This window comes from Desmodus rotundus, chromosome 5 (assembly GCF_022682495.2).
Source record: "Desmodus rotundus isolate HL8 chromosome 5, HLdesRot8A.1, whole genome shotgun sequence".
NCBI classification, from domain to species: Eukaryota; Metazoa; Chordata; class Mammalia; order Chiroptera; family Phyllostomidae; genus Desmodus; species Desmodus rotundus.
The window spans coordinates 37,799,121-37,810,581 of NC_071391.1; the positions used below are offsets into that span (position 1 = coordinate 37,799,121).

At 50.1% G+C, this 11,461-nt stretch overlaps 1 protein-coding gene across 13 annotated transcripts in view; it reads right to left on the reverse strand.

Annotated features, from left to right (window-relative positions):
- The window catches only part of MICAL2 (microtubule associated monooxygenase, calponin and LIM domain containing 2), a 214,867-nt gene extending 206,427 nt beyond the window's left edge, over positions 1–8,440 (reverse strand). For 6 of the 13 annotated variants that reach the window (XM_045194029.3, XM_045194031.3, XM_045194032.3 and 3 more), the window contains exon 1: positions 8,197–8,440. The gene's annotated coding sequence lies outside the window, so the exon portion shown is untranslated. Of the gene's footprint in view, positions 1–2,179; positions 2,288–8,196 lie in introns of all 13 variants that reach the window. The other 7 variants (XM_045194040.3, XM_045194035.3, XM_045194030.3 and 4 more) reach the window with 6 other exon arrangements.
- Positions 8,441–11,461: the final 3,021 nt, after the last annotated feature.

Genomic DNA, 11,461 nt, shown 5'->3' on the forward strand with positions numbered 1-11,461 from the left:
CAAAGGGGGTCACTGGCACAAAGATATGGCTCGACTCTGTCTGGAAGGATCCACAGGAGACTGGGGACAGAAGATGCCATTGAAGAAGAGGAGTGAGGGCTGGAGGATGAAGAAAGAAGGAAGATTTACTTTCCATTGAATTCCCTTTGTACTGAGTGACCATTTTAAATGCATCCATGTATTGTGTGTGGGAATGAATACCATGCTACTATGCATGTGCATGTGTGTGTGGGGCGTGAGTACCATGCATCTATGCATGTGTGGGAGTGAGGTCCATGCATCTATGTATGTTTGTAAGGGTGAGTACCATGCATCTGTGGATGGGCAGGGGAGGGGGGGCGCGGGCAGAGGGGAGAGCTATGCCATGCATTTATGTATGTGTGGGTGGGTGAGTCATTTTACCAGAGTCCAAGATGCCAGATGCAAGATAATAGACCCACCCAAGCTGGAGGTGGAAACCTGGGCCAAGCAGGAACTTTTGGGTTCCCTGGTTGCAGCAAGCCTAGAACTGAGAAGCCTGAGATTCGTCCAGAGCCTCCTCCCTCCTTCACAACAGGAATGTGCTGCAACTTCAGGCAGGTGGCTGAGAAGCTCTCCCAGCATGAACCCCATAGACCCCAAGGCCCCATCTGGTTGCAGGAGTCCCACAGGACATTTCCTGAGGAAAGAGAATGACTGAATCCTCTCCCTGAGAGTCTGGAAAGAGGCCTTCTGGACCCCCCTATTCTGTTTTCCCTTTCATCTGGCTCTCAGATTCCTTCCTCCTCCAAGCAGGGAGCTCCTGACTCATCACCTTTACATCAAGTTGTGCATAGGCCCAGCTGTCCTGATGCTGGAGTGTCAGCGCCCTGACTTTGTAGCAGCCACAAACTCCATACACCCTACTGCAACCTCCATTGGGGTCAGGAGCTCTGCCATGCCTCTGGCAGATCCTGGGCCCTCTCGGTTCCAGGGAGCACCTCTCCATAGTGACCAGAAGTCCACCTTTTTTCCAGGCACTTCTTCATCTTTCCCAACACCTCATCCATCTGGGCCTGGGCACCAGCTAAACTCTGAAATCCTGCAAATCTTTACCAGATACAATCAATACTCAAGAAAGTAGCCCACGCCAGACATTCAGTCATGAGAGCAAAGAAGCTGTTTCCATATCTTAACACAGTGACACCACGGTGGCAAGGCCAGGACAGGATGTCCCTGGACTCCCAATCCTGTCTCCAGAATGGCTGGGCCCCTAGACTGGGTGTGTCAGGGGCTCAGGCCTGCAACTGTTCCATAAACCTGCTGCTGTGGCAGCTCTGTGACCAGGGGCCGCCCTCCAACTCCTTGCCACCCGATTCTTGCAGCCAGCAGAAAGCACATCTGCACTGGACATCCCCCACTGCCCAGGAAGGAGAAAAACCTGAGCCCCAAACCAGCAGGAAACAAGGCCTCTAGATTCCCCAAAGAGAACTTTGACTAAGCCGTGGAAGAAATCCAAGTGCTGGACAGCCCCTGGGAGGAGGGGATTTAGGGTGGGAAATTACCCTGACTCTCAGGGGAGAGAAACAGGAGTGCACACACTAAAAGCCCTGGCCAGGTAGCTCAGTTGGTTATAGTGTTATCCATATACGCCAAGTTTGTGAGTTTGATCCCCAGTCAGGGCACATACAAGAATCAAACAATGGTCCTGGCTGGTGTGGCTCAGTGGATTGAGCACTGGCCTGTGAACCAAAGGGTCATCGGTTTGATTCCCAGTCATGGCACATGCCTGGGTTGTGGGCCAGGACCCCAGTAGGGGGCACTCGAGAGGCAACCACACACTGATGCTTCTCTCCCTCTCTTTCTCCCTCCCTTCCCCTCTCTAAAAATAAATTAATAAAAATCTTTTAAAGAAGAGAATCAAACAATGAGTGCATAAATAAATGGAACAACAAAGCTGATGTATTTGTCTCTGTCTCTCTCATTCTCCCTCCCTGTCTCCCTGCCTTCTTTCTTTCCTCTCTCTAAAATCAGTAAATAAAATTAGAAAAAAGAAAAAAGAACACACTGAAAATCCCAGCCCTAAGAACATCAGCAGCATCCACACATACCACTCCCTGCCAGCCGCCATGGAGACAGGCATGTCTTTCCGTGATGAACTGTAGTAATATTTAGATGCATGGATGGGTACAGAGCAATTGCATTCAAGAAGACACCATACCTCATATTTACAAAAGGCTCTTCATCTGGGGCTCAGGGATAGATGCTTCCTCAACAGCTGGCACAGAAAGGAACCGTCTCAAAAATCAGACTCCATGGTGATGCAATCCTGCAATGAAGGTCTGTTTGTGACCAGAGGGCCCACATCCCCTGTCACCCCCACCAGCTCTGAGTTTCTGAGATGAGATGATCGGTGCTTTAGAAAGGAGGAGCCTTATCAGCACAGACCAGCCATGTTTTCTACCTCTGGGGAGGATGCACGGAAGAAAACAAAACGGTGAGGGGAGCGATCAGACCCCCCCTCTACACACACAAAGTGAGGTGGCCAGGGTGGTGGCTATCAGGCACTTTCTAAAGAGGACAAGATAGGACATCAGAGCCTGAAGCTTTGCCCTGCCAGCCTTGTCTTAACACAGTATGACATACCATGTTCCTCTGATATCTCAACCTACATCAATGAAAAAATCAAAATCAGGAAGCTAACATTAGAGCAATTGCATGCTGGGGAAATGAAATGAAATTCTCAGGAAGGAAGGGGAGGAAGTAGAATCGGAGAGAGCGTGAGGCTACAGTATCACACAGTTTCCCATCTCCTAAGCCCCAACTTTATCTTCTAACTTTTAGGAAGTCCAGGCATGTTCTTTAAAACAATATTATAAAATAAAATCAGTAAACATCAAAATGCCTGTGGCTCTGTGACCTTATCCACATGTATAAGCTATACCAAATGCATTTTAATTTTGCATACCCATCCAAATTGGCTGAAGGAAGTTCTTTCTTAAGGAAAAAAACACAAATATTTGGGTTTTCCATTAAAAAAAATAAGATATTTTTATTACAAAATTTTGGGAAAATACTGAGAAGGAAAAGATAAAGGGAAAAAATCAACTCTGGCCCTGCCGTCCAGAGAGAAAGACTGACATTTTGTTGTATTTCTGCCATGTGGGAAAGGCTGTCTATGATTAAGAAGAATGATGAAGAGGAGGAGAAGGAGGAGGAAGAAGAGAAAAAGGAAAAGAACCTCCTCACTTGGGGGCTGTTTGCAAAGGCAGGTCCCTGCTGGGTGGGCTAGGAGAGAACTACAGGAATGCCCAGCACCCTGAGGAGACTGAACAGGGACTCGGGTGTGAAGCTCCTTCTCAAGGGGAGGAAGCGCTCCTTTTCCTCCCCTCTGAAGCCTCTGGTCTCCCTCAAGAGGACTCCCACAGTAGTGCCCGTGGTGATGCCATCTCTTCCCCACAATTCAGACAAGACACTGGAAGATCAAGTGTTCATTTTCTGTCAGGGCCCACCAGCTGCGGATGCATAAAGATTTGAGAAAGACTCCACAACTCGCCCAGGTTAGAGATGTGAGGCAGGTTAGAGAAGGCTCGTGGAGGCACCAGGGAAAAAGCGCCGTCTGGAGAGAGGGCACAGAAAGAGATGGACAGGGTTCTCCTCGAAGTCCAAATGCCAACTGTCCGGGTCATAACATGGAATCCCTGTGGCTGAGTAAGTCAGGATTCAACACTCTGGCAAAAATGACCTCAGTCCCTGTCAGCCCCACACATGATGTGGGGGAGGCCAGTTGCTGACCAGGGCACAAATGTGGCCGTCTGGGCTCCCCACCACAAACCAGAGCAGCTTGGGTGGACACAACGAACAGTTCTATTATTTCAGGATGTTTACAGACTGACATATGCTGAGGAAAGTTGACACGTCATCTTTTTAAAAACCTCTCATCTAAACGCAGGCACAGGTAGTCACACAAAGCCACGACAGGGTTCATTCATTCAAGACGATTTCCCTGAGTGGCTAGGACAACTGGACAGATGTGCTGGGAGCCTCTGCCCCGTCCCAGACACTGAGATCCAGCACGGCAGAGAAGCCAACTCCACTCTCAAGGGGCTCACTGTCCAGTGGGGGAGATGGGCACTTAAAACAGAGAGTAATGGCTGGCTAAAAGCGGGGTTGGCGTGGGGTGGGTGCTGCTCCCGATTAATATAGGCATAAATGGCCCAACAATGAAATGCAGCATACACACTTTGTCTGGGTCCTGATTCAAACAATCAAAAGAAATCTGAACATGGACAGATGAGAGCAAAGAACTACTGTTAATTCTGTTACATGCAATAGGGCAATGTGGTATGAGAGAGATCATTCTTTCTAAAACAGATATAAGCTAGATTATTCAGGGGGGAAATGACATAATATCAAAGAGTTGCTCTAAAATACCTCAGGAAGAAAAAACAGAGGGAAGAAAAAGAAGAGGAGGAGAGGGAGAAGGAGGGAGAATGAGAAGGAGGGAGAGGGAGGGAGAGGGAGGGAGAGGGAGGGAGAGGGAGGGAGAGGGAGGGAGAGGGAGGGAGAGGGAGGGAGAGGGAGGGAGAGGGAGGGAGAGGGAAAGCACACCAGCTTGGCATAATCTTGAAATCTTGATGACTGTTGAAGCTGGATAATGAGTATATGGGGCTCATTATGCTATTCTATTTCTCTGTTTGAAAATATTCATGGCATTTTTAAATAGGCTGCAATACATCATGGGGGATATCCTAATAAAGACAGGCGTAAAAACCAAGGGAATACAAACCAAAGAGGATTTATGAGAACCGGAAAATAAACCTGCCAAGTTTATGAATATTTTAAATGATATTTCCTAGTGAGGTGGGAAAACACATTCACAAATAATTACAGCAGGTTCTTGAATAATGTTGTTTCATTCCAAGTGGTTTTGTTGCAATGTTGATGAGATGACATAGGAACCTGTTGCTTACATCAGTTAGCTTATGGTAGATTTGTTTCATTATATATTGTTTCACTTAAAGTCACAGAACCTATCAACTACATTGAGTGAGGACGGCCTGTACAATGGAAGGTGGGAAATAGTGCACACAGCAGGGGAGCTTCACTCAGCAAACTCCCAGAGTTCAGAGGATGGCCGCAAAGTTTTCTTGTTCCCCTTAGTGTTTAATTCACCCCACAGACCTCCCTCACAAAGACAAGGCCAGAATCCTAGCGAGGTTGCTCACTAGCTGTGTGATAGGAGCAAGTGGTAACCTTTCTGAGTCTGTTTCCTCATCTGTCAAATGGGAATAATGCTACCCACTTCTTCAGAGGGCTAATGTGGGGACCTGAGGATATAAAAAATGACAAGTCCCAGCATGATAAACAGTATTCTATTTCTTGGCTCTTTAAATACCAGAGACCCTTAGTCTGGGGAGGGCTTCAAAGATTAGCAGTGTTCAGTCCAAATCTTGCACCCATACCCCACCCCTCCCTTCAGGGTCAAGGCTTTCCACCAAGACAGCAGGACCTCTACTTGTCAGTAGTAGGGGGTAAAAGGGGCAGGCCCAAGACTGGGAGGTACATCCACATGGGGGTGGAGACATGGGTAGAGAGAACAGAGACACACCCCAATACTAGGCAGAGAGGGATTATCCTACCTGTTCCTCTGCTCCTTGAAGCTGCAGGGAATGGGCTGGAATGACCAATAGCTATGACCACCCTTAGTCCTTAAGCTGATTTATGCTAAAGTGCAACTGGTTGTGTTATTAAAGTAGTCATAGGGATATAAAGTACAGCAAAAGGAATACAGTTAATAAATAATATTGTAATAACTATGGTCAGGTAGGTACTAGGCTTATTGGGATGATCATTTCATAAGGTATATAAATGTATAATTACTATGTTGTACAACTGAAACTAATATAAATAAAATCGTGTCAACTGTAATTAAAAAATAATTTTTTAAAAAAAGCCTTTCACAAGGTTGCCACCCCTAATACATACACACACACACAAACACACACACCCACTCTTAAGTCTCAGGCCCTCCCTGGAGGAAAGAAAGGAAGAGAGAGAGAGAGAGGGAGGGAGAGAAAGAAAGAGGGGGGGGGAAGAGGGAGGGAGAGAAGGAGAGAGAAAGAAAGAGAGAAAGAGAGAGAGAGAGAGAGAGAGAGACTGCCTGGAAGTAAGCTAATGATGACTTTCTTTTAGAAGGGAGGAATGAACAGAAAGCCAGAGCCCTGGCCCTGAAGAGGGAAGGTGTAGGGATGAAAGTAATGTCATTTTTTAAGGTATGCTCCAGTTGTAATTTTTAATCACCTGATAGCCATAACTGGTATACTCCAACACCTTTCCTCCCTCCAAAAAAATAAAAACAAAACTGGAATCAGACCTCAGGTAGAGGTTACTGCAGCTAACAGTTCTCTTTGAGCATCCCAGAAGCCAGCTCTCAGAGGTGAGACCATGACCATGGCATAGGCAAGTTTTGCCCCCAAATAGCACCCAAAAACCAGCAGTCAATCCCTTCCCATCATAGCATGACAGACACCAGCTGTCACCCTTGATTGGAGGACAGGTGGGGCAAGGGGGCCACAGGATGCACAGGATGAACAATCTGGGCAAACCTGGGTCAGTTCAAGTGCTTTACCAAAAAAGCATCCCCTGAATCTTTGGACAGAATCTTTTCAGAGACCAGGAGCCTCCAGCCAGCACATAGTAGGGCCAAGCACATGCTACAGGACACAGGATCATGTAGCAGGGCACACCACTTTCCACAGCCACCAGGCAACAAGCAAAGCACTGGTCTTAGCTCTCGAAAAGCTAGGCCCGGTTTAACCCCTGGCTGGGCCACGTTCTGTATGACCATGGGCACTCATCTGCCTTAGTCTTTTTCCCCATCTCTAACGCGAGGGCAAAACTCTGAATTTTTGGAGAGTAACCATGAAATTGGCTGCAAAAGTAGCACACAGCAGGACCAGTCCCTCAGCAGGCACTTAATAAATCTGTCTTCTCTCTGCCCAAAGGTGAGTTCTTACTGCATTAGAGTCTCCAGAGCACCAGAGGAGTTGCCCTGGAGAATTGCAGCCGGCTTGTTGAGTCCTTTTCCCCTGGGAAACAGACAGGAATAGAGCTAGTGCAGGTGTCCGGGCACCCGGAATGCAAACGTCGTGGGCAGGGCCAACCTGCCGCTGGCTTTATTCCCGCCGAACCTACCCAGAAGGGGGCTGGTTAGTGATTTCCCCCTTCACCTAGACCACTGAAGACTGTAAGTGGGCCGGCAAGACTGACAGCGAGAGGGTCCGCATGCTGCTGAAGGACCCCCCACCCCGCAGAGCCTGACGCACCTCCAAGTAAAAGCTTTTAGGCTTTAAGAACCCAGGCTTCAGAATAAACAATGTGGAAGGAGGCGCACGCTTACTCTGGTTTCAACACGCCTCTTCCCCATCCAACAAAGGCCGTTCCCAGCTCTGCCGAGAGGCTAGGCTAGGATAAACTTAACCCCACCTGCTCCAGCCTGGAAGCAAGGTCAGCTGCGGCAGAGGCTGCGGGAAGACCCTACTTCTCTCTAGGGCCAGTCGGGCAACCGCCAGGTGGGCGCCGCTGACGCCCTGGCAGGGGTGCTCCCGGGCCTGGGGGGAGCGCGGGCTGCTGGGGGGCGCGGGGCGCGGAGAGAACTACACCGCGGCCCCTCAGACTACCGCTACGGTCACGGCCCCGGCCCCAGACCCGGTCTTAGCCCTAGGCGGCCAGGCCACTGACATTTGACCCAACTTCACTTCCTGTTGTTAAGTAGGGAGGGGAAGAGAGGGGGACAGTGAAAAGCCAGGAGAGAACGTGAAAGGCACGGAGCCAAAATCTTGGGAAGCAAAGTTTGGGGATAATCTTCCGCCCCGGTGGCAGGAAGACTGCACCCACTGGCGCATTGCACCCACTCCGCGTTGACGTTTGGGGATTTTCTAGGCTTAGAATTGCCGGGTTTGGGTGTTGGCGGGCAGAGTAAGAGGTAGTTCTGGGGACAGACGGGAGGCTTTTATTTCGTTCTAATCCGTTCAGAGACTGATAGCAGCAGCCCGGGACTCCTGGAAGGAGCCACTTGCTCGACAGGCGCCTGGTGGGTTTGAGGCGGGAGATGCTGCAGCTGCACCTGACCCTCCGGGGCGCCTGCTGGGGCGCAGAGTCCAGGCTCTGCTGGCACGGCCCCGACACACGCCTGTCCGCCTACCCACCCCGGAGCCCAGCGCTGTCCCGCCTTACCGAGAGCCGCGCTGGCCACTGAGCCTCGGACCAGCTCCTGCCTTCACCTCGGGCAGCGTGCGCAGGGGTCAGGACTCGCAGGCCGCCTGCAGAGCTAAGAGAAAGACAGCTCCGCGCAAGAGTAGCCGGGCGAGCTCCGGCAGTTCTGCGCCTCGCGGCCCCCGGAGCTCGGAGCCTCCCCCAACGGAGGCGCGGCCAATGACAGGGCAGCGGGCGGGGGCTTCGACCAATGGCAGCACGGCGCGGAGCCCACCCCCGCACCCTACCCGCTCCGCCCCTGTGGGGCCAGCTGTCACCGCGGCCGCTGCTGGCGCACGTGGGCTGCAGCTGGGCCAGAGCTCTGGGAGCGGCTGGCGCTTCCACCCTAACCTGCACAGGTTTGAGACTAGTGGGGAGGGCCGATGTGGGCGGGGCATAGTGGCGCTGTGAGATGAAAACTCAGGTGCTGGTATTCTAATGTCAGAGGAGAGGCAAGGAAGGGTTGGGCCTCATGCTCCTCAGTCTAGGTAGCTGGAAAGCAAGACCCGTCGTCCCCTTTTGGACTCAGGGAAGCACTTCCAGTAATGACTGTAGGCCTACCTCCGTGCTTCATCTCTTGACCACTCCGGGCTTCAGCAAACGTCCTGCTAGCTGATAGGCTCTTCCCCTCACCTGGACTGCCTTTGCTTAGAAGAAAGCTGGTGGGAAGTGGGGAAGTGATACAGACCACCTATGTTACCTAAGAACCCTCTGTTCTTAGCTGTTAAGTGGGGACCTTAATCTCTGCTCTGCCCCTCCCCAAGCACCATTCACAGAAAATGCAGTGTAAATTGTGTGAGGCCTAGTGGTGTGTGAAGCAGCTTTGCAAACTGTAAATACTGCAAACACCTTGGATATGAAACAAAGGTCACATGGGCAGAAGTCATGTTTTGCTCACCTCTGGGGCCCAGGGCTCATCACAAGCTTGGCGCAAAGTAGGCATCAATAAACGTTCTTGCAACTGAGCTGACACAGTAGGGAGTAGAACAGGCAGAGTTGGGCAATGAGAAAATAGTATTGTGACTCTAGGCTGCTGGATTTCCACAGCACCAGACCACCCTCTGGAAAGACCATATTCTATTGCCAGGCAAGTACCAACAGAGCAGCTTGCCCCCTTCGAACTTGGGGCTTATATATTTGCGTGTTTTTCTCCTTACTAATTGATGCTACTCCAGGCCTTTTGGGTTTGCCCAGGGATTGTCCAACCTGGCAGCTCTCTTAGAATCCTCAGGGTTTAATCTCCTGCACATGAACTTTCAGTAAAAGCCATCCCTGCTTAGTTTGCAAGACTGCCAGCACTTACTCACAGGGAGCAGCTCTCGACTCTGATGGAATTTTGCCTGTGATGTCAATTGATGGAGTGTTCTCTCCAAACATTTTTCATTTAACCTGACAATGGATCTGTAAGGCATGCATTCTTATTATCATCCCCTTTTACCGATGTGGACACTGAGACTCAGTGAGGTACAGTAACTTGTTGCAGTCACATGGTTAATAAGTATTAGAGTCTGGATTTGAGCTCAGAGCTATCTGATTCCAGAATCTGCATGTCTAACCACTGTGTGCTGGGGCCTGTACAGCCCTGCCCATACCTCTATTTGAGTGCTGGACAGGCCAGGTCTATTTCTGAAGGAACAGCAATGGGGCCTGGCCTGCCCAAACATTCTGTTGACCTCAGGCCTGGGCGCTGTCAGAGATGGGAGGTGAGACTGGCATGGCCCTGCCTTCCTTACAGAGTGATACAGGTAAGCTGAGACAGAGAGGAGCTTCAGGAAGCAGTATTACCTCTGCCCCCAGCACAAGGCCTCACTGCATACAAAGCCTCTTGCTTCTGGTCTGGGCCTGAGAGACCCATGTTGGCGATGGAGATGGAGACAGGTCATTCATTCATTGCACAAATGCTACTCTGAGCTGGATGTGGTTCCCGTGTTTGTAACTTACAACGTAGCTGGTAAATAGAAGTACATGCTGCTGTGGGAGCTGTATTTTTACTACTTTTAATTTTTATAATATCCATCACCTTATCTATAACACAGTGTTCTCCAAATTAAACAAATTTAAGACTACTTCAGGAACACTGTGGGCCAACCAAGTTTTATAGAGATAACATTGCTCAACACAGAAGCTTCTCATGGCTCAAAAACTAAAATTTATCAATGGGTTCCCAGGACCTCTGCCTCCTCCCCCTATTCCACTCCCAGTGTTTTTAGCTCAGGAGGCTCAGGTAAGAAAACCCTTTCTACGTGGGTCTCAGGACTGAGTGGTGAGCTCTTCCTTGGATATAGGGCAAGCTGGGAGGTGATGGGGGCTAACTGCACGGAAGGAGATAAGCCTTGGGACCTCTTGAGTCACTGCTCAGAGCCCCTCACCCCTATACACAAGCCACCTTTGCTGGCCATCTCCTTTGGGGGTGGAGGGGGATGGGGACAGGAGGTCACAACTCCCCCTCCTCTGGACAAAGCAGTAACCATGGGATATCCTGCCGTACTCTGTGTCTGGGAGTTTATACAACTCAGATCTTCAAAGAAAAGATCATGCAATGTTAGAGTAGACCTTAGAGAAAATATCTAAGCCCCTCACTTAATAGATTAAAGAAATAAAAAATTAAACAGAGCCCCGGAGACGGGAAGGCACCTGTGAGCATTGCAGAGCACAGGAGTGGGTTCCAGGTTCCCAGCGCCCCGCCCTACTCTCAGCGTGCCAGGCAAACTCACCCTCTTTGTGCCACAACTCAGTGTTCTGTATTTAATAGCAATCTCCTCCCCAGCCCCCTCTTGTAGGATGGTGGATGTGTGTGCTTGTGAAGGTTGTCTGGGAGATGCAGATGGCCACATTAGCATCAGAGGCAGGGAAAGAAGATCCAGATTCATCCCTAAAAATATCTCCATCTCAGACTGGAAGTGGTGGGTCTCAACACCACTATGCGTTCCTCCCCGTGAAAGAACTCCAGGTGGTGACCTCTGTCATCCCTAGTTACCTACCAGGTGGTGTTCCCAGAGGGCTGCTGGAGTGTTGGGCCTCGCTGCTTTTTATTTCCAGCCCAGCAAGTGGCTTGCGGAAAGGTGAAAGTTGAACTAAGTGGGTTCTCGATGCAGAGATGTTCTGTAGATGGCCCAGGGTGCTTCTCACAGTGTTTGAAAGGCAGGGGAAAGAGTCACCACCTGTGTCTCAGCCCCTCCAAATGAAAAAGCGTCCAGGCCCTTGGACCTTTGCCTCACGTGGAAATGTTCCAGGAAGGGGTAGAATA